This window comes from Ursus americanus, chromosome 19, assembly GCF_024610735.1.
Source record: "Ursus americanus isolate L20-20 chromosome 19, mUrsAme1.1.p, whole genome shotgun sequence".
NCBI lineage: Eukaryota > Metazoa > Chordata > Mammalia > Carnivora > Ursidae > Ursus > Ursus americanus.
The window spans coordinates 7,713,414-7,736,904 of record NC_142145.1 but is presented as its reverse complement, the minus strand read 5'-3'; the positions used below and the strand labels follow the sequence as shown (position 1 = coordinate 7,736,904).

At 39.7% G+C, this 23,491-nt stretch overlaps 1 protein-coding gene across 1 annotated transcript in view; it reads right to left on the bottom strand.

The window, feature by feature from the left end:
* The window catches only part of CD226 (CD226 molecule), a 109,929-nt gene that overhangs the window by 80,500 nt on the left and 5,938 nt on the right, over positions 1-23,491 (bottom strand). Inside the window, exons 2-3 of the mRNA XM_045790251.2 lie at positions 12,773-12,878; positions 2,789-5,763 (exon numbers count right to left, since the gene is read on the bottom strand). The gene's annotated coding sequence lies outside the window, so the exon portion shown is untranslated. The remainder of the gene's footprint in view (positions 1-2,788; positions 5,764-12,772; positions 12,879-23,491) is intronic.

The window sequence follows — 23,491 nt, the reverse complement described above, 5'->3', positions numbered from 1 at the left end:
GCCAAAGGCCCTATCACTGAAGAATGTTATTTATTCAGTGAGAACAAATGGCATGCTTGTATTCACACAACAGTTATGGATTAAAGGTGCTACTTACCTAAAAATAAAGATGGTTTAGTGACCTTATGTGGTCAGTTGGCCATTCTGAGTGGAAAACAGGATCCTTTCAATGATTTCAAAACAAATCTACCTCCACAGGGACAGGAGGCAATCTGTTATGTTCCTTTGTTTGGCCACACAACAGTAAGAATATCTGCACAGGCATCATGTCGCCGTTCTGATAGAATCAGGCTTGAAAGCAACAAACCATACATATACCAAATACAGAAGGTTTTCATCTGAGTTCCCTGCTGCTGAAGAGTAAGTTGGTGAAAGAAGTAATTAGATCTGTGGCCAGGAAGCCAGAGTAGGACTCATTCAGGAAGAATATCAAGGATACTGCCGAGCCAAGGAAGAGGCCTCTACGTACATACTAGATACTTCAAATAATTGTGGAATATAAAATAGTCTCTTCGTTAAAATGGCTTTGTCATATGTGAATGTTTTACCTTCTTTTCAACATTAACATCTAATTTTCTGTGTCACCCAGTGTTCTGGTTGATGAGGATTGGGTAGATATTTCACCTATGTGTAAAATGTTTTCTCGCAATTAATTAAAGCTGCATCAAATAAAGTATAATTAGGTCACATGGAAAAAGATTGTTCAGTAATGAATAGAGAGTGAATGGTTACTCTGTAAGTCAGGTTGTCAAATTTTTTTTTTTTAATAAACCCAGAATTAATTTTGGGTTAAAAAAAGAATTATAGATTTTCAGCATATGATAATGGTGACATTTCTGTTCAGCAGAGAAAGAATGGCTTGTCTACCACATGCTGTCAGAGAACCTGACTCACCAGTGGGAAAAGCTGAAGTCAGCTCCACAGGGTCATTGGCCATTCCCCGGGGCAGTACAACCTCGACACACCCACTTCAGGGTCCTTGCAGCTTGCATCTAGGCGTGGGACCTAGGCTCTGCCAAGTACATCTATACCCTAAGAATTCACTTCTGAAGCTTGGGAGTGCAGCAGGGAAGCAGCAGGGCTACAGGGCCCATTTGGACAGGAGGTGTGTGGGTTTGTGGCGCACGAGCTCTGCCAGCAGCAGTGGAGCGGACGTCCTGGTGTGCACAGTAGCAGACAACAGTGCCTTGCTCAAGCAACGGCTGCAGGGATGTGCTCACCAGGCCAGTGGGCGGCCCTGGCGGACGCATGGTAGGCCCAGGTACACTGAGCAAGCTTCTCCCCACCCATTCATTCTGTGACCTGCTCCGAGTCCCGTATCCTTCCTTCCCAACTTAGAGGGAAGTCGTTTGGGAATTTACAACTAAGAACCCTGATCAGTACACTCACCTGTTGCAGCAGAATACATTTCAAATGTATTAATAATTTGAACAAGAAAAATACTCTAAAAATTGGAGAATATGTTTCATAAGCCTGAGGACAGAGATGAATTTTTGACTTTGGCATTACACAGATATATATAAAATACATTAAGATACATACATATTAAGGTATATATATCTTATACCAAAGTCAGGGAAAATGTGATAGCTGTTTCTACATAAAAACTTAAAACTAGGGGGCACCTGGGTGATGGAGTCAGTTAAGCATCTGACTCTTGGTTTCCACTCAGGTCATGGTCTCAAAGTCACGAGATCAAGCCTGGTATCAGACTCCACATTCAGCGGGGATTCTGCTTAAGATTCTCTCTCTCCCTCTACATCTGCACCCCCACCCTGCTCACTCTCTCTCTCTAAAATAAATAAACAAATCTTAAGAGAAAAACCTTAAAACTGTGGCATGGCAAACATTATACACTAACAAAGCAAAACAGGCAGGACAATCAGGAGAGGGATATATGAAAGGTATGAAACACAGTGTAACATTTTCTAAGTGTAAAGTGCTTACATATCAGTGACCAAAAAAATCCCACAAATACCCCAACAGAAAAACAGGCAATAAACATTAAGCATCAATTCACATAAGAACAAATACAAACAGAAAAATGTGAAAAGGTATTTAATCGAAATGAAAATTAAAACAATGGCATATTAATTTTTGCACATCAAATATGCAAATATATAAATGAAGAGAATGATAGTGACCATTGTTAACAAGAGTGGGAGGAAACACGGATAGCCAAACGCTGCTGTGGACAAGTCACTGGGTAAGCATTTTCTATAAGTAAGAGTTAAGCAATGTATATGAAAAATGTGACTTGTATGTCCTCCGACCCAGCCAGGCTGCCTCAAGATATGTATCCTAAGGAGAAATAAATTTAGCCAAGTTAGCAAAGATCTGGTTTTTTTGTTTGTTTGCCTGTTTTAAGCAGGCTCCATGCCCAGCATGGAGCCTGACAGAGGGCTTGAAATCGCAACTCTAAGATCAAGACCTGAGCTGAGATCAAGAGTCGGGGACACTCAACCAACTGAGCCACCCAGGCGCCCCACAAAGATCTGGTTTTTAAATGTGTAAATGTTTATCACAGCATTATTTTTATGAATAAAATTGGGAATTATCTGTATTCCCATATCTAGCAGACTGCTTCAATTAGTTTATTGTGGTCAATCCATAGGAGAGGATGCTCTGCTGTTCTTCAGCGATTATGCAGATCTATAGACATGTAAAATTCCTATGACACACTAAGTGAAGAACTTTTTCAACACACATATGCCCATAAAGATAAGACAATGAAAGAGCCATTCTGAAAAGCAATAGCTGGAGTAAGAGCCCACCCCGTGCTTCTCACCTGGTTTTAGCGTCGGCCGGGGCTCAGCAGGTTGTACTCAGGACTCGTTTGGCCACCGTCCTCTATCTTCCTGCTCCATTGATATCCTTCCCTCTCCTGATGGTCTCAAGGTTTCAAACTAATAAATACTTAAACATTATCAGGACTCCTGACCTCAAGTATCAGACCCTGGGAAAAACTAAATTCCTCTTTGTTCTAAGCTACCCGAGGAAGCAGCAGACAACCACACTCCATGGATGGACAGGGACTTGGACGTATTTACTATCTCCTCCCCTCAGCCATCCGGACAGAGCTCATTCCTTTCTCCTCTATATCCCCTATTACTTTGTGCTGCAATTTGATAACATTCCCTCTGCATTATGGTTAGTGAGAGAGCATGAGAGCTACTCTCATAAAGAAAAGAGTATGGGCTTTGCAGAGCACTTGTGTTCAAATCCCCATCCATCTTGGACTTGCTGTGGGGCCTCCAGTCACAAGCCCTTCGGTGGCAGCACAGATTGCCGAGCCACAGTGGAGCCCCCAGGCAAACTCCAACCTCGTGTTACAGGGCCAAGGGCACCCCACCCTCGGCAGGGCCCAGCCAGGCCTGTTCAAGACACAAAGTGCTGAAAAGCTTATTTGGACTCTCACACCGTCAATACCATTGCATCCCAAGTAACTTAAAGGAATTTTTACCTTCTGAAATAGCACAAAACATAGATGTGCTTCAATTAAAACTGATACTTGCTAGATATTTTTATTGCAAATTTCTAAACTTTTCTTGTGGTCATATGGTCGTTCTCCTGCTTTGCTGGTGCCCTGAAGACAGTTTTGTCTGTAGGTGGGTAATGTAGCTCATATTTGAGCTGTTTAGTTAACATTTACACCACAATCACTGTCCCCATAGTCTGTCACCATAGCAGGGTCCTGCATAAGGGAAGGTCTCCTGCCTCAGCTGCACAATGCACCACACTTTCTGGAATTTGAACCAGAAATAAACACAGTCTAATGTGAATAGAGTTGCATCTCCCAGGCTCCCTGAGATGGCCCCAACATACACCGGGTTGAACTGGTGTATTTATCAATATCCCCCCCCCATTTCACTCTGGAATGTCTTGGTTTGGATGATAAACTCTATGTTCACCCTAAAAGGCACCCTAGTTTGCTGTGGGTTTAAAGTCCCATGTCCCAGGACACCCTTCAGTCCTGGACAAATGAGAACAGGTTGGTCACCACTGATACAGCCATGACCAAGACCACCTGGGTATGAGAGCTCCCTAGGTCCTGGGCTAGGTCTAGCCCACATTTGCTTCCAGTCGGCTCACTTGGGAGCTTGTGCTGTCTTTTCTACCCAGTCCTCAATCAGGATTACCCTGATCCATCAGAAAGCGACTAACAGTGCTGACTCTCAAAGAGGCAGGGCTAGAGTCTCCATCCTCCTCTTCCTGGTGCATGTGGCCTCTTTGAAAGGTTACAGACCTGTCCCAAAAGCCACCAGTGAAGGACAGGCTAGGTAAGCCAGAACAACATCCCTTCTATTCTCTTACCTCAGGACAATGGTAACCTACCCACTTGACATGTACCCATCTGAGGAGGTAAGCAGTGATTCTTCTGGAAGCAAAATTATGTCCTGGGGTGGCCCTCTCTTTTGTCCACCAGGTAAAAAAGGAGCCATCTCCTTTTTCAAAATGAACAGGTGAACCAATATATAAGTAAATACTTCATATTCCTTTTAAATTGATGCCACATTATATATAATATTATGACTTTCATTTTTTTTCTGTTTTGCGTCTGTTTCTGGACCCCCAACTTGAACGTGAGTTCCTTGAGTGCAAAGGCTGCCTTGTTCACTATCGTGTCAAAGCCCTTCTGGTTTTCCCAGAACCAGGCAGTTTCCCAGGACACAAGACTTTTGGTGCTAAAGCCAGAACAGTCCCAGGCAAACTTGGATAGCTGGTCACCCAGCTGTATCCCCAGTCCAATAGCAGCGCCTAGTCTGTAGCAGGCATTCAATAAACAACAGTCCTGTAACTATAATCAGATCAACTCTTATTTTGCAAGTTTGTTTTCAGAATTAAAAGAGGGAGAAAAGGTGCTAAAAGGCACATCAGGACCTTGGTAAATATGGTGTCAGCTCATAGGGAGAGGTGATGCCTTTCTCCTGCTGGGCTCTCGTTCTGTCCTGGGAGGAGACAGGATGCTGTGGTTGACCACACATGCCAGCTCATCTCCTGGCCAAGCAGCACCACTTTCTTCTTCCATGGTAGCCCCCCTGTCTTTCTGGGGCTGGAACATAAGGCACTGCATTTACCAGACCCCTGCCAACAGGATTCTGAGTTAAATTTTGCCAATGAAAGGTACTTGCATGAGATCTGTAAATCAAAAAGAGAAGTAGGATTTCATTTCTACTGGCTGACGTCACACTGTCTATAAATTTGTTTACTGTCATCCTTCAGTGGTAGTGGGCAGCTGTGAGGGCTTTGCAGGTGGGAGGTATGAAGCAGCCTCCATGCTAGGATCTGTCTGGAGGTCCCCTGCAGCAGTGCTGGAGGCAGCCGTGAATGGGCCAGCAGGGCCCTTGCTCCACCTCCAAAGTCAGCAATGTTGCATCTCTGACCATTCTTCCCTAGTCTCACCTCCTCTGATTCACGTCTCTGCTTCCCTCTTCCATTTTTAAGGAGTCCGTGATTATACTGAGTCGAACTGGACAATTCAGGATAATCTCCGTAACTCAGGGTCTTTGACTTGAATCATATCTAAGTCTCTTTTGCTATGAAAGGTAACATACTCACAGGTTCCAGGGATTGGGACAGAGACATCTTTGAGGGGCCATTAGTCTGCGACCATGAGAGCCAAATACAGATTAACTGACTTCTTTTTTTCTTCTCAAAAGCATTTACTCTGATTGATTCAAAGCCTCCGTACTTGGCACAGAAATAAACAGTATTATCTGAGAAAATTCACTCATGGTGTTCAGTGCCATGATATCCTGAGGGCTAATGGAAAAGATGATTTTGAGGAAAAGATGATATAAAGCTGAGATAGAAAGAAGAAAATTTTTAAATTTAAGTTAAGCAATACACAAATGCATGTACACACATTTAATTTATTAACTAAAATACTAAGGCATTAAAATACTTCCTGTTGAAATGTTTTTAGACTTGTTACCTTCTGGTAATGGCATTCTGGGCTCTAGTTGGGTTACCAAAGGTTAGGATCTAAAGGCACTATGCCAAAAAATGAGAAATAAGATGAAAACAAAATTGGGCTATATTCTAAGTCCATAATTATGCATACAGTGTGTTAAATCTTGGGGCACCTGGGTGGCTCAGTTGGTTAAGCGTCCAACTCTTGGTTTCAGCTCAGGCCATGACCTCGGGGTCGTGGGACCTCATCAGTGTGGAATCCTCTGGTGATTCTCTCTCCCTCTGCCCACCTCCAACCCCGGCTCATGCACACTGGCCTTCTAAACAAACAAACAAACTCTTTTTTAAAAAATCGTATACCTTTGGCTTATCTTAAGTCATTTTACCAAGCTGCCCTCCTGCTTAAATGTTCTCTGCTATTGCAACCACATTTTCCCTTCTCCCATTCTTTAAGTTATACTCATTGATTTCTCAAAGGACCTTTTCAATTCTTCTTTCTTGCATTGTTTCTCTCCTTCATTCTCCGCACCAGCATGCCTTTCTCTCTCTTAATTTCCTCTGAGGAGCCATTCCACCACTTCAGTGCCCCAGATAAAAAGCTGAGACGTTCTCAAAGTTCAAAGTTGCATCATGGGCATAATTCTCTTTGTAGTAACTGCATAATCAGATCGCTCCTTTACCAACACTGATCAGATTTCAGTTTTGCACAAACAGACAGCAACGCTTTATTTTCCTGTACTTGTTAAAACCAGAAATTAAAATATTTATTATTTTTTAACTACAATGCCAAAATCATCTGGCTTACTCATTAATATCCAGGACAGACTTCATTTCTGGTGACTACAAAATCCATTTCCCTAATGCCAAGGCTCAACCTTGTTGTCACCTTTGAGTCATTTTTTTAAACCCCTCGTATTCAGTCACCGAATACTGAAGAGTCCAAGAAAATATTTTGAAAGCAATCTTTCCACTGGCACTCTCACCATGCTGGTCCTCAAAGCATTCAATGTGGGACCACAGACTCACCTGCCCGTAACTCATCCAACTAGCCCTTGGGTCCACTTTCCTAATAATGACATTCTGAGTATTGGTGCTTTTCTGATCATCTCACTTCATCCTTCAACTACAATCATCATAGGTAACAACTATTGGATGATTACTATGTGCCTTATACATCTCTAACACTTTACATGTTTCATTCACTAAAGCTTTCTAAAATCCTAGAGAAAAGGAATTGCTACTATTCTCACATTACATTTGAGAAAACTGAGGCACACGGTGGTTAAGCAACTTCTCCAATGTTCCCCACACCTTCTAGGTGAGCAAAACCAGGATCTGAACCAAAATACTTGACTATAGAGCCCACACTCTTCACCTCCACACCTCACTGCCATCATGGAAGTCAGATTTATTCCCTATTCAACAGATCATGAAATGATCCTTCAGCTGCTAGGAAACCTGTCTAAAGTTCCATGTGCTTGGCCACCATAGCATACTGACTTTCTTCTGTAATACTCCCCAGATCAGAAATTTTCATTCGAAAAATTATTTCCTTTGGCAATTGTCCCCAAAGTGAGTCTTCCCGTTACCATAGACATTATAGAAAATGTAGATTTTGTGGATAAACTGGATTGGGAAACCTTATTATACACTTTATTCCCCTTTTGGAAAGACAGAGATCACTCGATGTAGCATATTAAAGGCTCTAATAAGTCCAGCAGTAAAGAAGTCTATTACACTTATTTTAACTCAGTTTCTCAAATTAGTAGGGACCATGAAACTACATTTTAATGTCTCCACTATTACCATATGTCACAGAATATACTTTGAATAAAGCTATGCACTAGACTCAAATCTAAACACCCTGTCTTTCATTTGTTAAGACTCTGCTAAGTCTTACAAAGTCTACTCCCTTCTTCACTTGTCCAAAGTCGCTTCTCATTTGAAAACCAAATCAATAAAGTTCAATATAACAACCAGTTAAAGAAGAAAAATCATGTGATCATATTGATTGACATGGGAAAAGCATCTAACAAAATTTAACACCCACCCACAATAAAAACCCTTAGAAAATTAGGAAAAAAGGGGAATCACCTCAACTTAATAAAGATCATCTGCAAAAGACCTGTAGCTAGAAGGACTGAATATTTTCCCCTTAAATTGAGGAAAATACAAGGAAGTCTGCTCCCCACACTGCTATTCAACATAATATTAGATGTTCCAGCCACTGCAATATGGCAAGAGAAAGAAATAAAAGGCACACAGATTAGAAAGGAAGAAATAAAACCTTGCTAACTGCAGATGACATGATTATGTAGCAAACACAAGAAATCTAAAAATTTTCTAGAATAAGTGAGTTCAGCAAGTTTTTAGTAAACAAGATCAACACCTAAAAACCAACAGCACTTCCGTAGGTTAACAATAAAATAGGGAAACTGAAATTTAAAACATAATACCATTTACAATCAGTCCAAATAAAATAAAAGACCTCAGGATGTGGTACATCTATACCATGGAACACTACTCAGCAATAAAAAGGATCAAACTATTGATACACATAAAAACTTGGATGAATCTCCAGGGAATCATGCTGAGCAAAAAAAATCCAATCCCAGAAGTTACATAACGAATGTATTCCATTTTTTTTAAGATTTTATTTATTTATTTGACAGAGAGAGAGACAGCCAGCGAGAGAGGGAACACAAGCAGGGGGAGTGGGAGAGGAAGAAGCAGGCTCCCAACGGAGCAGGGAGCCTGATGTGGGGCTCGATCCCAGGACACTGGGATCACACCCTGAGCCGAAGGCAGACGATTAACGACTGAGCTACTCAGGCGCTCCGAATGTATTCCATTTATATAACATTCTTGAAATGACAAAATTTAAGAAATTCAGAAACTTTAGAACAGGTTAGAGATTGCCAGGGGTTAAAAATAGAAAGTGATGTGGGAGAGAAGTCTCTCTGTAGATTGTCACAGGCAATATGAAGAATCTTCATCATGTTCAAACTGCATAGTATCTTGACTGTCATGGTAGATATGAAAACCTACATACATGAAAAAATTGTATAGGACTTAATGCAATATTCTTTTATTAATATGATATGCTTGTGCATCTTATGCAGCTTAATACAATAGAACAATACATATGTGCACCCCAAGCAAATGAGTTCAAGTAAAAGCTGGGAAAAGCTGAATAATGTAGTAGGTTATACAAATGCCAAAATTCCAGTTGTGATATTGTACTATATTGTGTAAGATGTTACCATTAGGGAAAACTGAGTAAAGAATATATGAAATCTCTCTGTATTATTTCTTAGGACTATATGTGAATCTACAATTATCTCAATAAAATTTTCAATTAAAAAAGAGAGAGAGAGGGGCACCTGGGTGGCTCAATCAGTGAAGCATCCAACTCTTGGTTTCAGATCAGGTCATGATCTCAGGATCATGGGAATGAGCCGGCGGGGCTCCACGCTCAGCTGAGAGTCTCTCTCTCCCTCTCTCTTTGCCCCTCCCCCCCACTCTCTCTCTCTCTCGAAAATAAATAAATCTTAAAAGAAGAGAGAGAGAGAAGGCAATAACGTATCAAAACTTTCACAGTTCTTTGGTGCTTTGCTGCCAGGAATCTCCTGCCTGCCAAGAGTTAGAATGGGGAAGTCACTCAACTTTTAGGCACCATCAAGAAAGGTATTCAACTTGGGCTTTTGAGTTACAATTCCTGCAGTGCCTGTTACTCTGCCATGGAAAAGAGACTGTGATATAAGTAGCAGAGCATTTACGAAACACTGTCATTCCCTCTTCTCCAAAACTTTAAGGAAAGCTGAGGGATTGTCCAGGCTGCGTCCAGGAGGTTACGTAATACTTGAAGCAAATGCCATCCCAGCTGTAGAACAGTGGTGAGGGTCTGCTTTTCTCCCCTTACTGCCCAGGGTTTGAGGTTTGACTTTAATCTTACTCAATCTCATTCTACAGATATACTATTCTTGGCGAAGCCACACTTGCTATATGCTGGAGGAGTCCTGCTTCTTGAACCAATTTTTAAAAGCATGTAACTAAATATTACTGCAAAATTCTGCCTTTTAGGATAGAGAACAATACACGTAAGTGTTTACATTTGCTCTTTCCTTCATGTGACAAATTTTGGAGAAATGCAAATATAAAACTACTCTGATTCATTGTTGACCCCATTACAGAAAGGATTCTAGAAATAATTTCTTCCATGAATTCCCTCCTCTACTTGTATTCTAAGAATTCTTTCCTCTCCTACCATGTTAGCATTCCCATTGACTCTACTCAGGGAGTTGTCCTAGTCTAGTCTGACACCTCTTACAACACCATTTTTTATGCTGGGGTATTCTGTTAGCAAAATGTACTGCGCACAACCAATGAGACAGGGTATTAGTTTGTAATAATTTATCTGTCCAGAATTTAAAGTTCTAGATTTTGAGACTGTTACTTATCAATTCATTCCACGAGTACTTATTTATTGCACATGCGCTTGATGAAATATTATGCAGTCACTAAAACAATATTAACAGTGGATCACAGCATAAAAGCTTAAATATATACATAGAAAGACTAGGAGGAAATATATGCCATTGTCTTCAGGTGATAGAACATGAATGGTATTTTCTTTTTTCTCCATAACAAAGTATGCTTTCATTTGATAAAGGAGAATTAAAAAAAAAAAAGTGGGGGCGCCTGGGTGGCACAGCGGTTAAGCGTCTGCCTTCGGCTCAGGGAGTGATCCCGGCGTTATGGGATCGAGCCCCACATCAGGCTCCTCTGCTATGAGCCTGTTTCTTCCTCTCCCACTCCCCTGCTGTGTTCCCTCTCTCGCTGGCTGTCTCTATCTCTGTCAAATAAATAAATAAAATCTTAAAAAATAAAAAAAAATAAATTAAAAAAAAGTGAATCTGACATTTTTCCTCCCACTACAGAATTACTTTGTTGAAGGATTAATTAAATGAAAATTATACTGAGATGGTGGTTATATTGGGTTGACTCTTAAAGGCAATCTTTATATTTCTATTCATGAATCTCTTTATTTTACGAATTTCATGTAAAAATGTATTATTTTTACAATCAGACAAGAAAGTTTTAAATGAAAAAGAAAATGAATAATTATTTATTGTATGGATTGGTAAATGTTGCAGTCAAATCTTGTAGAGCCTACTATGTAGCACAATCCATGAAAATACAAGCTCTTCAATAGGTACTGATTGACCTGATCAGGTTCTGAATGAAGGCAGGTGAGCATTAAGGTATGTGAATGTGCTTAGCAAGACAGAGTCATTACTAAAGTCAATTTCAGAGAGATAACAATGTGTATAATTCAAAGCAGTTCATTTAGACCATGTGGCTCTGAACACAGGTCCCACATGAAGCAGACACTCTTACTTGAGTTTGTATTTTGCAAATGGCATAGATGCCCTTCACAATTTGTCCATAGTGGACCTTTATGAGTCCCTAAAGTACACACTCCAGTCATATTTATAGCAGAGAATTTCAAGTTGTTCTCTAAACCATTCTCTTTTAACCTCGGTGATTTTACATTAAAATCCCTCTGGTCCTGGTGAACTTATTTATATCCTTCATGATGAGGAGAGACACAGGGGCTAGATGTGGCAGTTGTCATCCACAATATAGGAAGTGTCTTACAGATGCAGGAGAACTCAAGGAGGCTGCAGGAAGGTAGGCCACCGCCTAGCAGCCTCTCCTACAACACCTGTAGGGAGACAGTCCTCCTATATACTCCAGGGTGGGGATGGTAGGGGGAAGGGGAAGGCAATGCCCCAACAAAGGAATTTGGAAACAGCTAACTACATAGGCATTTACTCTTTGACCCACCAATTATACTTCTAGAAATTTGCTCTGAATATATACCTCTGCAAGTACAAATCAACATAGGAACAGGTTTTCAACAATTGTGGCATTATTTTAACAGCAAAATATTGCAAACAACTTAGTATTCATCCATGAGAAAGTGACTAAATAAACTATGGTACATCCATATAATGGAATGTTGAAAAGAATGAGGAAGATACCTCTGAACTCATATAGTGATTTCCAGGACATACATACATATATGTGTGTGTATATATATCTATTTTTTTCTATTTTTATGTATATATATATATATATATATATATATATATATACACACATATACACTTTTTTATTAAAGATTTTATTTATTTATCTGAGCGAGAGAGAGAGTGAAAGTGTGCACAAGCAGGGGGAGGGGCAGAAGGACAAGCAGACTCCATGCCCAGCGGGAAGCCCGACACAGGGCTCCATCCCAGGACCCAGAGATCATGACCTGAGCTGAAGTCAGACACTTAATCGACTGAGCCACCCAAGCACCCTCAGGATATTTTTTAAATGAAAAAAGTACGAAAGAGTATGTACAACATGCTGCCCTTTCTGTTAAGAAAGAAGGGATAATTTAAATATATACATATAATATATGTATATATTTATATATCTCTCTCTATAAAATATATATCTCCTTTTTTGCAGAGAGAAACAGAGGAGATCAATTGTAAATCATTGACACTATTTATATGTGGGGTGGGTAAGAAGCAGGTGGGGGTGTATGGATAGGAAGGAGACTTCTGAGTCTACCTACTTAACATGATTTTGACTTTTGAATTATGTGTATTTTTTCATATTCAAAAGAAAAAATTAAATGAAAGGATGAAAAAAAATCACACTAGAACTACTACAAACAAAAAAAATTGATGTAAGTGTATATTAAATATATAACCTGACTGTAAACTTTGGTACTAGGGCTGTTATTATAAACACCAAAATAATTGAAAAAAAAGATCAAACTTAGTTGTAAAGTTGAACCAACCTGCTGCTGGAAGTGACACTCGAGTGATTCTGAAACTTTGTTCATGTTGTAGGACAGACGAAATAAGGAGATATATTTACTCCGATGTAGGGAACCAGGGTTCTCACTATGAGGAGGAGAAATACAAAATAAGGAATCAGGAAAGAACTCTGTGTTCCTAAGCTAACAGTACAATCATTCGTGTAAACGCATGTTCCCTGGCTTTGTCCCCTGAAAGGGCCTGGAAGCAGTGACAGGCCAGCAGCTATGTGCAAAGCTACCCACCCCCACGACTTGCTTTCTAGATCTCATTTCCTATAAAGAAACCAGGGCTCCTTGAGAAACTGCTGATAGCAGCCCCGGGACAGGGAAATACAAGGCCATACTCTAATCCTCTCCAGTCACAGACAAAACCAAGTCCCTGCACAAACCACAACAATTACCAAACCCCTCTCCCAGGTAACTCAAGCGCCTGCTGTTTCTGCACCGAGTATGGCTTTAGCTTTTCTCCACTGTCCCTCCTCCCATCATGAAGTCCCCAGCACCCAGTCCAGAGCAAACCCCCACTTCCTTGACATTCCCCCATCTCATAACACAAATTAAATTCCTACAATCAGGCCATGCTAACATCTCTCGCTGCAGTGCCCTGCCGGCTATCATGGCATGTGGTCTCCTGTAACTGCTGCAAGCCGTCTCCCTTACTGACTCTGTCACACTGCAGGCCGTGTTTCTAGTCATGTATGAGGGCTGCCAACCCCCCCCACCACCCACATGAGATAAGACACTTTGTAAGTATATGTACTGAAGCACCTTTTGTCAGTGCTTGAGCTGGACCACATTTCTAGAACCTCTTCTCATAATTAAACAGCACAGCCAGATGGCACTTCAGAAACTTGCTCTACCCTGTGCCTCCTCACCTGGCTCTGCTGGCCCCTACAAACAACAATTCTCAAATCTTCTGGCTGTTTTTCTTATGCCATATCCCTAAATAATATGCCTATTCTGTTACTTATTGATTTATCCACTTTAAACATTATCTCTTACCATCCTTCAGCATACTATCTCTCTTGTACATGTGAAGAAAAAATTTATTCAAACTCCGAGGAAAACGAAATGATAATTGCTTGATTTTTTTTGAAATGCTTAAGCATTTTCTCATAAACCTGTTTGGCCCTCATCTGACACTCTTGGGAAATGTAACTTTACTTTGTTCACCAAATATTCGATTAATAATCCAGTTGATGAAGGGGTTTTCCTTCACACACATCCATATTCACGTCCTCCTCCTATCCTCCCAACATATGATAACGATGAGTTTCAAAACTTGATCACGAGGATTGGCATGATTATGATTATACAAATGTTGATCATTCCATTCTTGAACAATTTCTTTCACCAAGTGCCACCCCGCTCCCTCTCAAATGTGGAGAATCCCCTTTTCTGGGCCATAGTGTCCTCTCTATGAAGGACCATGCTCTTGACTCACCCTGAACCTATCCCAACGTGGTTCTGCAGTCAAGTTCCACAGCAGAGATGGGGGGAGCATCTGCTGATGACCAGGGACCATCATGGTACCCCACACAGCCTACCACAGCATCTCTGTAGAGTGACCTGAGGCAGCCTGAGCATGAGTCTGGTTGAAATGCTCAGCTCACCCACTCATCTGTGTTCAGTGATGAGGAAGAGCTGGATTTAGACAATCTAGCCTCGCTGTTTAAGTAAACCTGGCATTAGATAGGACATTAATTCCTTCCCTCTTATATCATCACTGGAATGAAAGAAAAGGGCTTACACCATTTTTATGTGAGCTATGTAGGTACAGTTTTATCCTTATTTTGGAGAGTTCGAAATATGTTAGCATCATTATTTATTTGATTATATAACCAGATACTGAGGGACCGTTTAGTGACCCACAGAATGAGGTCAGGTTAGTTTTCTGAATCTAATGCTCTGAGGCCCTTGAAGAGGAAGTAGGGGTAGACAATGAAGACGGGCCCATTCTTGAGAGTGTTCTGGGAACTAGCCATTACAAAACACACTCAGTGATGCTGTAATTTTGACAAGGTCAGTGGATATGAGAGTGCAAAATTATTCCCCCTGAAAATGTGGACACATTTTAGAAGAGGAGACAAACATGAACCTCTAGTAGCATATTTTATTCCTTTTCCAACTCAATCCTTTTTCTGTTCATTATTTCTCAATTTCCATAACTCTCCATAAAAATCTATGGACAAGATGACCCAAAAAATTCCCCAAATTGCCTTTAGCAATTCTCTGCAGTCTGCACGTTGTGCCATGACTATTTGTCAGTGAATGAGGTTGTGTGATTCCTGCCATGTCAACTTGAGCAAACCACAGTTACAGGGATGGCATGGAATGTGGAGGAAACATTAATGCCTCTGGGACAGGCCGCTACTTAGCTGTAAAAGGATATGAGAAATCAGGCCTCAAGGGAGGCTGATGGAGAGCGGGAAGGAAGAGTAGGAATGAGACCCTGGTTGACAAGTAGACCCGGGTCTTCCCATTACATATAAGAAGTGAAGTCAGAGGAGGTGATATGACATCTTGGGGAAAGTACACAGAAGAAAGAGGGCTAAAGAATGTTTATAGCAAAACTAAACCAAATGTAACACCAAACCAAAACGTAAACCCCAAATTCTAAAGGGTCCTTGAAAGTTCAGAAGACAGATCTTATGGTGGGCTCAAATTCTCAGAAATGAGAACTAGTTCGTAACCGAGTGGAAGTAAAAGTGAAACCCTTGTCACAAATGTTTTCAATTTAGCTACCATTCTAGAATGGTATCTAGCTGAGAAATATTATTTATTCTTTATTTATTCTCTTCTATAAAGTACCAACAAAGTATGCTAAAAAAGATCTGGAGACTAAATAATAAACGTTTAGCTATCCTAAAATGCTAGAAGAGTAATATTAAGGCTCCATGACACACACACACACACACACACACACACACACACACACACACACACTCATACTGAATTCAAATATATGAAATGCCTCACCCAATAAATCAGGCAAAAGGAAGGAAATTAGTGACTGCTGTCTGAGTACTTGAGATCTACAATTCTCTGAATATGGAATAGAAACAGATTGGCAGTCATTTTCTTTTCAATTTAATAACCACTTTAACTTGATCTGTGCTTTTATCAGCTCTAAGCAGAGGGGAGACAGACCTTTAACTTTCACTGGGCCATAGAATGATAACACACAATTCAGACTTCTCAGAGAGTGCGATTGTGATTGAATGTTTGGTGTCTAACTGTAAAACTAGTTTCAAGATCCCTGTATAATTAGAAATGGCCTACCTGTGGGAGCCAATGGACATTCAGTCTGGTGTCATGGCCCAGGGCAAGGTGATGGGGGCCAGTAGGAAAGTGTGCAGGTGAGGGCAGCCCTGCATGCAGCTCTGGAACCTGAGCCATGTGGGGGAACTTCTGCACAGGAGCGCGGTCCAGCCCAGCTCAGGGCATCAGAGCCCAAGCAATGATGGAGCCTGATAAGGGTGTTAAGTGATCAATTTGAAGGTGTATGTTGCTTGGTATCAATCCTTCTCTAAGTCTCTTCTCTAAACTCTGATAGATAGATAGATAGATAGATAGATAGATAGATAGATAGATAGACAGATAGATATATCCATGGTGTGTGTGTGTTGTGTGAGAGGGAGGGGTCCACTTTCTCCTGCTCTAGAGGATACTGAGGTTGAAATCCACATAACTCCAAGTCCATCCAGAAAAAACTTCTTTCATGTCTACTCTTCTCCTTTGAGATTCAGGTACTTTTATACCTCCTGTGGTTTTGTCTGAATGTAAGTTTAAATAGTACTGCTTTTCTAATTTCAGAAATAACCCAAACACAATGGTAAGCTGAGTTAGTTTTAAGATGTCCACTGAAGTCAATATTAACTATGCAGCAAGTGACATTTTCAACATTAGAGGTCTAGAGCAACGTAAAGTGAACGACCTCATCCACTGGCTCCTAAGAGGACACAGCTGTTATATTTGCCATCTCAACTAGCAACTAATGTGTGTACGTGTTTGTCTCTGCCCTGAAAGCTGTAAGCTGGTTGACCAGGAACTCAGTGTCTCACAGCTTCGTGGCCTGGTGCATTGTGCTGCACTGATACATGGCTAAGCCTGGGAAATGCAAAGCACAGCACTAGTATATGGCAATTGTTTTTTTGAGATTTGAGACAATGAAGCTCCAAATTCCAGGTATGCTAAAGTAACAGTGAAATCTGAGAGGTTCTTTCTATATTATGACAGCAGGTCAAAGGCTTTTAAAAAAATTATTTTTCAATTAAGGAAATGTTGGCAGTGGGAGCTTTTTTTTTTTCCCCCCAGAAACATACAATTTCTATCTTTCATATTCTACCAAATTTTTTCTCAGTTTGTTTCCAAGTCTTGCATTAAATAATGCTTTTCTCCTATGCTATTCATATGAGACTGGAATGAGACTAGAGCAGTCTTAAATTGAACAGTCTATCAGACACTTGCAACCCATACGAATATATATTATCAGGTTTCATTCTGTGTGTTTGTAACATGTGAACTTCTTTAAAACCCATCACACAAAGGGGCGCCTGGGTGGCACAGCGGTTAAGCGCCTGCCTTCAGCTCAGGGCATGATCCTGGCGTTCCGGGATCGAGCCCCACATCAGGCTCCTCCGCTATGAGCCTGCTTCTTCCTCTCCCACTCCCCCTGCTTGTGTTCCCTCTCTCGCTGGCTGTCTCTATCTCTGTCAAATAAATAAATAAAATCTTAAAAAAAAAAAAAAAACCCATCACACAACATTATATGGCTTGAAAGGTAAACTAAAGAATTGATTGTACAGAATCAACGAAATAAAAAGCTCCAAGTGACTACATTTGCAATTCACAGTTCAAAAGGAAAAGAAAAACTTGCACTCTCAGTGCATGTATCAAATCTTACCCCAAAACCCTGGTCAGCCCCTGTAGACAAGGGTGCGTGTTGAGCAAAGTTTGGGTCATGCCTGCCATAGCCACTAGAATCAGTATGATTCCAATAAACGGTGATGGAAAAACTGGATATCCACGTGCAAAAGAATGAAGTTGGACTCCTACTTCACACTGCTCACAAAAATTAACTCAAAATGAATTAAGGGCTTAAACATAAGACCTGAAACCATAAAACTCCTTAAAGAAAACACAGGGAAAAAGCTCCTTGACTTTGGTCCTGGCAATTTTTTTTGGAAATGATACCATAAGCACAAGCAAATTTCAGTAAGTGGGACTACATCACAGTAAAAAGCTTCTGCACAGCAAAATAAATGATCAACAAGATGAAAACACACCTTACCTAATAGGAGAAAATATCTGCAAACATATACCTGATAAGGGGTCTATTTCCAAAACATCCAAGGAACTCACACAAAACATCCAAGGAACTCAAAGAGCAAAAAAACAATCTGATTAAAAAATAGGCAGAGGTGGGCACCTGGGTGGCTCAGTTAGTTAAGTGTCTGCCTACAGCTCAGGTCATGATCTCAGGGTCCTGGGATCAGGTCCCGCATCAGGCTGCCTGCTCACTGGGGAGTCTGCTTCTCCCTCTACGCCCTGCCCCTACTTGTGCTCTCTGTCTCTCAAACAAATAAAATCTAATTTATTTAAAATTTAAAAAAACAGGCAGAGAACATGAATAGATATTTTCCTAAAGAAGACACGCAGATGGCCAACAAGCACATGAAAAAGTGCTCAACATCACTCATCTCCAGGAAAATACAAACCAAAACCACAATGAGCTCACCTCACACCTCTCAGAATGGCTACTACCAGAAAAGCAAGAGATAACAAGTGCTGGTGATGATGGAGAGAAAAGAGAACCCTGGTGCACTCCTGGTGGTAAACTGGTACAGCTGCGGTGGAAAATAGTATGGAGGTTCTCAAAAAAGTAAGAATAGAACTACCATAGGATCCCACAATTCCACTTCCATGGATATGTCCAAAAATAAAACCACTGTCTTGAAGAGATATCTGCACTGAAGCATTATATTATATATATTATATATTATAGTATAGGAGATACTGCTGTGGCTATCTTTGGAAAATATAATCTGCCTCATAAGTATCCTTGTCTATTCACATGGTATTATGCTACATTTTGTGTCTTTAAAAATATGCCTTAATAAACATTTTTAATTTTCCCTGTGGAGGTAGTACATGTTTTTGGTTAGATTTACCACTCAGTACATTATATTCTCCATTATTATTGTCAATTAGGTCTTCTCTTTAAATGTTCTTAGTTGCTTGTAAAGAAATGCAACTGATTTTGAATCCAGGCACCTTGCTACCTGCTGCAGATAATGATACTTTTATTTCTCCTTTCTAATCTCCATGATTTAGTATATTTTCGTATCTTATTGCACTACATATGATCTTTAATAAAACTGGAATAGAAGTGGTAATAGCAGTCCTCCTTGTGGCATTCCTTAATTATAAGGGAATACATACGTCTACTGTTTTTCCATTTAGAATGATAGTGCTCTATGTTTTTATACATAATCCTTACTGGTTAAGGAATTCCCTTCTACTTCTAATTGGCCAAGAGATTTTATCATCAATTATAATAGAATACTTTAAGTACTTTTTCTACATCTACTAAGAATACAGATTTTTTAATATAGTGTCTGATTTGCTAATAATGTCATTTAGAATTTTTGCCTATATTCATGAGAGAAATGGGCCTATACTTTTCCATTCTCATACTGTATTGGTTTGGTTTTGGTACCATGGTTATACTTGCCTCATAGGTTGAAGTGGTATTCTTCCATCTTTTGATATAATTAAAAGAGTTTAAATAAAATTGGGATTGTCCTTGGAATGTTTGTTAGAATTTGCCTATAAAACCAACAGTCTTGTGTTTTCTTTGTGGGAAGATTATAATCACTACTTTGGCTTCTTTAATAGCTACAGGACTACTGAAGTTTATTACTTTTGGGGTCAATTATAATAAATTATATTATTTCAAGAATTTGTCCATTTCATTTATGCTTTCAAATTTGCTAGTCTAGAATTGCTGATAATATTCTTATAGTGTATCTCTTTAATTTCTACTTCATTTCTACTTACATCTCCCTTTACATTCATTATAGCATTTGTGTCCTTTTGTTTTTTAAGTTGATCATTTTTGGCAGAAATTTACCTATTTTTAAAAAAAAAATTTTTTTTTGCTTTGTTGATGTTCTATATTGTAATATCTTTGATTCTATTTCATTGACTCCTGCTCGTTTTTTACTCCTCTTCAACTTGATTTAGATTTACTCTGTCATTTTTCTAACTTCATAAAAGATAGACAACTTGACTCATTAAGTTGGAAGCCTTCCTCTTTGGACAGATTTAAAGCTAAAAATTTCTCTCAAGGATAAAAAAAGTGAGAGAACTTTCACTTTTGCTGCATCCCACAGGTCTTTATATGTAGAGTTTTCATTATCATTCAGTAAATTTCCATTGTGGTTCCTGCTTTAACTTGTGGGTTTCTTAGAAGTGTGTCTTTTAAGTTCCAAATATACAAAGACACTTAACATTTTGTTATTAAATCCTAACTTAATTACATAGTAATAGTAGTAAGATTCTTGGTCTATATGGACCTATCTTTGAAATTTATTGAGGCTTTCCTTGTTGCCTAATCCTTGATCAAGTAAACGCTTCATATGGACAGAGGTGAAAAAATGTGTTTTCTCTAATTCTTGATTGGAGAATTCTTTATATATCCATTAGACTAAGGTTATCAATTGTTATTCAGGTTTTCTATCTGTTTTGAGTTATTGACTGCTCAACCTATCCAAAATCAAGAGTATGACTTGAAAGCTACTCCTGTGATGTCAGTTTTATCAATTTATCCTTGTAATTCTGCCACTTTGGGCTTCATACATTTTGAGGATATTTTACAAAATATATGTTTAAAATTGCCACATCTTGATGAGTTTAATCTTGTATCATGATGGTGATCTTTTCCAGCCCTAAATTTTTTTCTTAAAGTCAGTTTTATTCTACATTACTCTGTTTTATTCTGATTATATTAATTTTTTATCCTTTCATTTAAACGTTTTAAACTATATATATTAGATTTTAAAAATTCAGTCATTCAAGTTTATCCTTCACTTTGAGTTTTTTACTTTTATTGATATATTTGGGTGTGTTTTTGTCATCTTAATTTCTTCTTTCAATTTTTCCCCCTTTCTTTTTTGTCTTCTCTTACCTGAAAAAAGATATCTGTATTCCCACCCCAATAACAATATATCATTCTTTTATAACCTTTGTTCTTCTTCTCACTAATGTCTATCATATTATCTAAACTTAACATGTCTTATTGAAGTATAATATACAGATAGTGACATGTACAATTTTTAAGACTTTTTACCTATGCACGCAGCTGTTACCACAACCTAGATCAAGATATACAAGCCAGTCAATACACTCTAAAAGATTAACATTATGAACTTCTGTCACTGGAGATGAATTTTGCCTGGTATTGAACTTCATATAAGTAGAATTATCCAGTGTGTTTTCTCTTTGTGTCAGGCTTCTTTCCCCAATGTAATGTTTTAGACATTTATTCGTGATGTGCTTATTAGCATATTGCTATTTTTTTATTGCTTAGCAACATTTCATTGCCTAAATAAACCACAATTTTTTAAAAAGATTTATTCATTTATTTTAGAGAGAGAGAGAGCACAGTGGGGAGGGGCAGAGGAAGAGGGGGAGAGAGACTCAAGCTGATTCCGTGATGAGCACAGAATCTGATGCGGGGCTCGATCTCACAACCTTGAGATCATGACCTGAGCAGAAACCAAGAGTCAGACCCTTAACCAACTGCACCACCCAGGTGCCCCTAAACCACAATTTTTAAAAACTCTTCTCTTATTGTTGGGCATTTGGGGTTGTTTCCAGTTTAGCGTTATTATGTTATCATTTCTCTTGGGTACTTTTTTTTTGTCTCTGATGTTCCTAAATTTTGCAGTAAGGAGTGGTAGAGAGTCCAGGACAACAAATGATCATAGTCACTCACTCCCCACTGCAAAAACAAGCCCTGGTTGGTGAGAGGCAGCACTGGGAAGAGACACTTCTAAGACTGTAGTGCCTTGGCTGGGGGTCTGACGTGGCAGAGAGCAGAAGGGCCTGATTGGGGGTCAGTGCACTCTACCTGTTTTCTCAGCCCTTCATGAGTACAGGGATTCTGTGTGGCTGCCTGGAGTTTGCAGGTGAGCTCCCCAGACCCAGAGATCTGAACAACCAAGGGCAGGAATTGTTCTTCCCAAGGCAACTGCTGGGAAAAATGAGAGCAAATCCCCAAGATCTTCTGCTTTCCCTCACAATCCTTGCTGAGCTGTCTCCTGCCACTGACCAGAAGGACCCCCACCACAACAGTTCCAGCAGCTCACTGTGATGCCGGGGCTCTCTCACCACTCTCTCTTCCCTCCTGAGAGTGAATCTGGGAGGAGGATCAGCAGTCCTGACAGTTCCATGTTGGTCAGTTCCAGCCCCCATATTCTTAACAATTTCATATTTAAATCATAAGAGCAAATGCTATACACATTGGATCTATCCATTTTGATTCAGACTCTGTATGCTTAAAGCTTCCCCATTTGGGTCAAAACCACGGCACAGGAGCTGTGGTGCGCTCACCCTGCAGACGGAACTGTGCATTATCAGCTGCGGATAAGAAATAGGCATAAGAGACTAAAAGTGATGTAATTAGAGACGTCATTCCCTACTGCAATGGTGCCAGAAGCAGTATTTTCCCCAATTCTCATTAGGTCAAACTATTGAAAGTTTCCTTTCAGCCTTTACCACTGCCCCCTGCTCTCTTTCTGTGCAAAGCAGTGTCATGTTTATCTCAGTCAAAGTCAGAGTCTTCAGTGCCTGCTGCCAAACGTGGGCACTAAGAACGAAGCACGGGAAGAAAGCTGACAGGTCACCTGACGATTGGTGCTTCTCACTCAGCATGGGTGATACAAACTGGCTTCTTCGGCTTCTTCCACAGTGCTGGAGCCGAAGCTTATATAGCTCTCAGAATTCACGGTTCTGTCTTCAAAAAGCTGAAACCTATACTCTACCGCCCAAAAAGAATATCCCAAGTAAGACTCCTAGGAAGGCACGGATCTTTAAAGTTTAAGATTAGTGTCATTGTTTCATGTTGGTGCTAGTTATATTTTCAAAAAGTATCTAAAATATTGGGTTTTTTTTCCTCTTTCTCTACTGAACTAAAAAAATGTTCTAGGAGTTTATAATATTTGTAAACAGCACTTTTTCTTTCATTATTTTTAGAACTTAAAAATCTAGTCTCATAAAGGAAACACTTAACAGTTGTGCATATTTTGACAGTCAACAGAATTTTTACCCTAATTTACATTGTGAAATTCTGAAGCTTCTACTAATAAAGTATTTCCCATATTCATTCATTCATTCATTCATTCATTCATTCATTCATTCAAATAAATATAAGTTGTGCATCTCCTTCAGGCAAGGCATTGTGAGAGGAAGAAAATCAAAGCTCAATCTTGAAGCCGCATCTAAGCAGATGGTGGGAACGACTGTATGCAAATCAGCATAATACAAGGAAAAAAAAAAAACAAGTGATATCAAAGCTTAAAAAAAAAAAAAAAACTAAACTAAAACTGGTGTGGAAACTCAAAGACTAAAGAATTTCCTCCCAGCTAGGGAATCTGATGCAGCTTTGAGGGAGAGGTGACATTTGATCTTGAC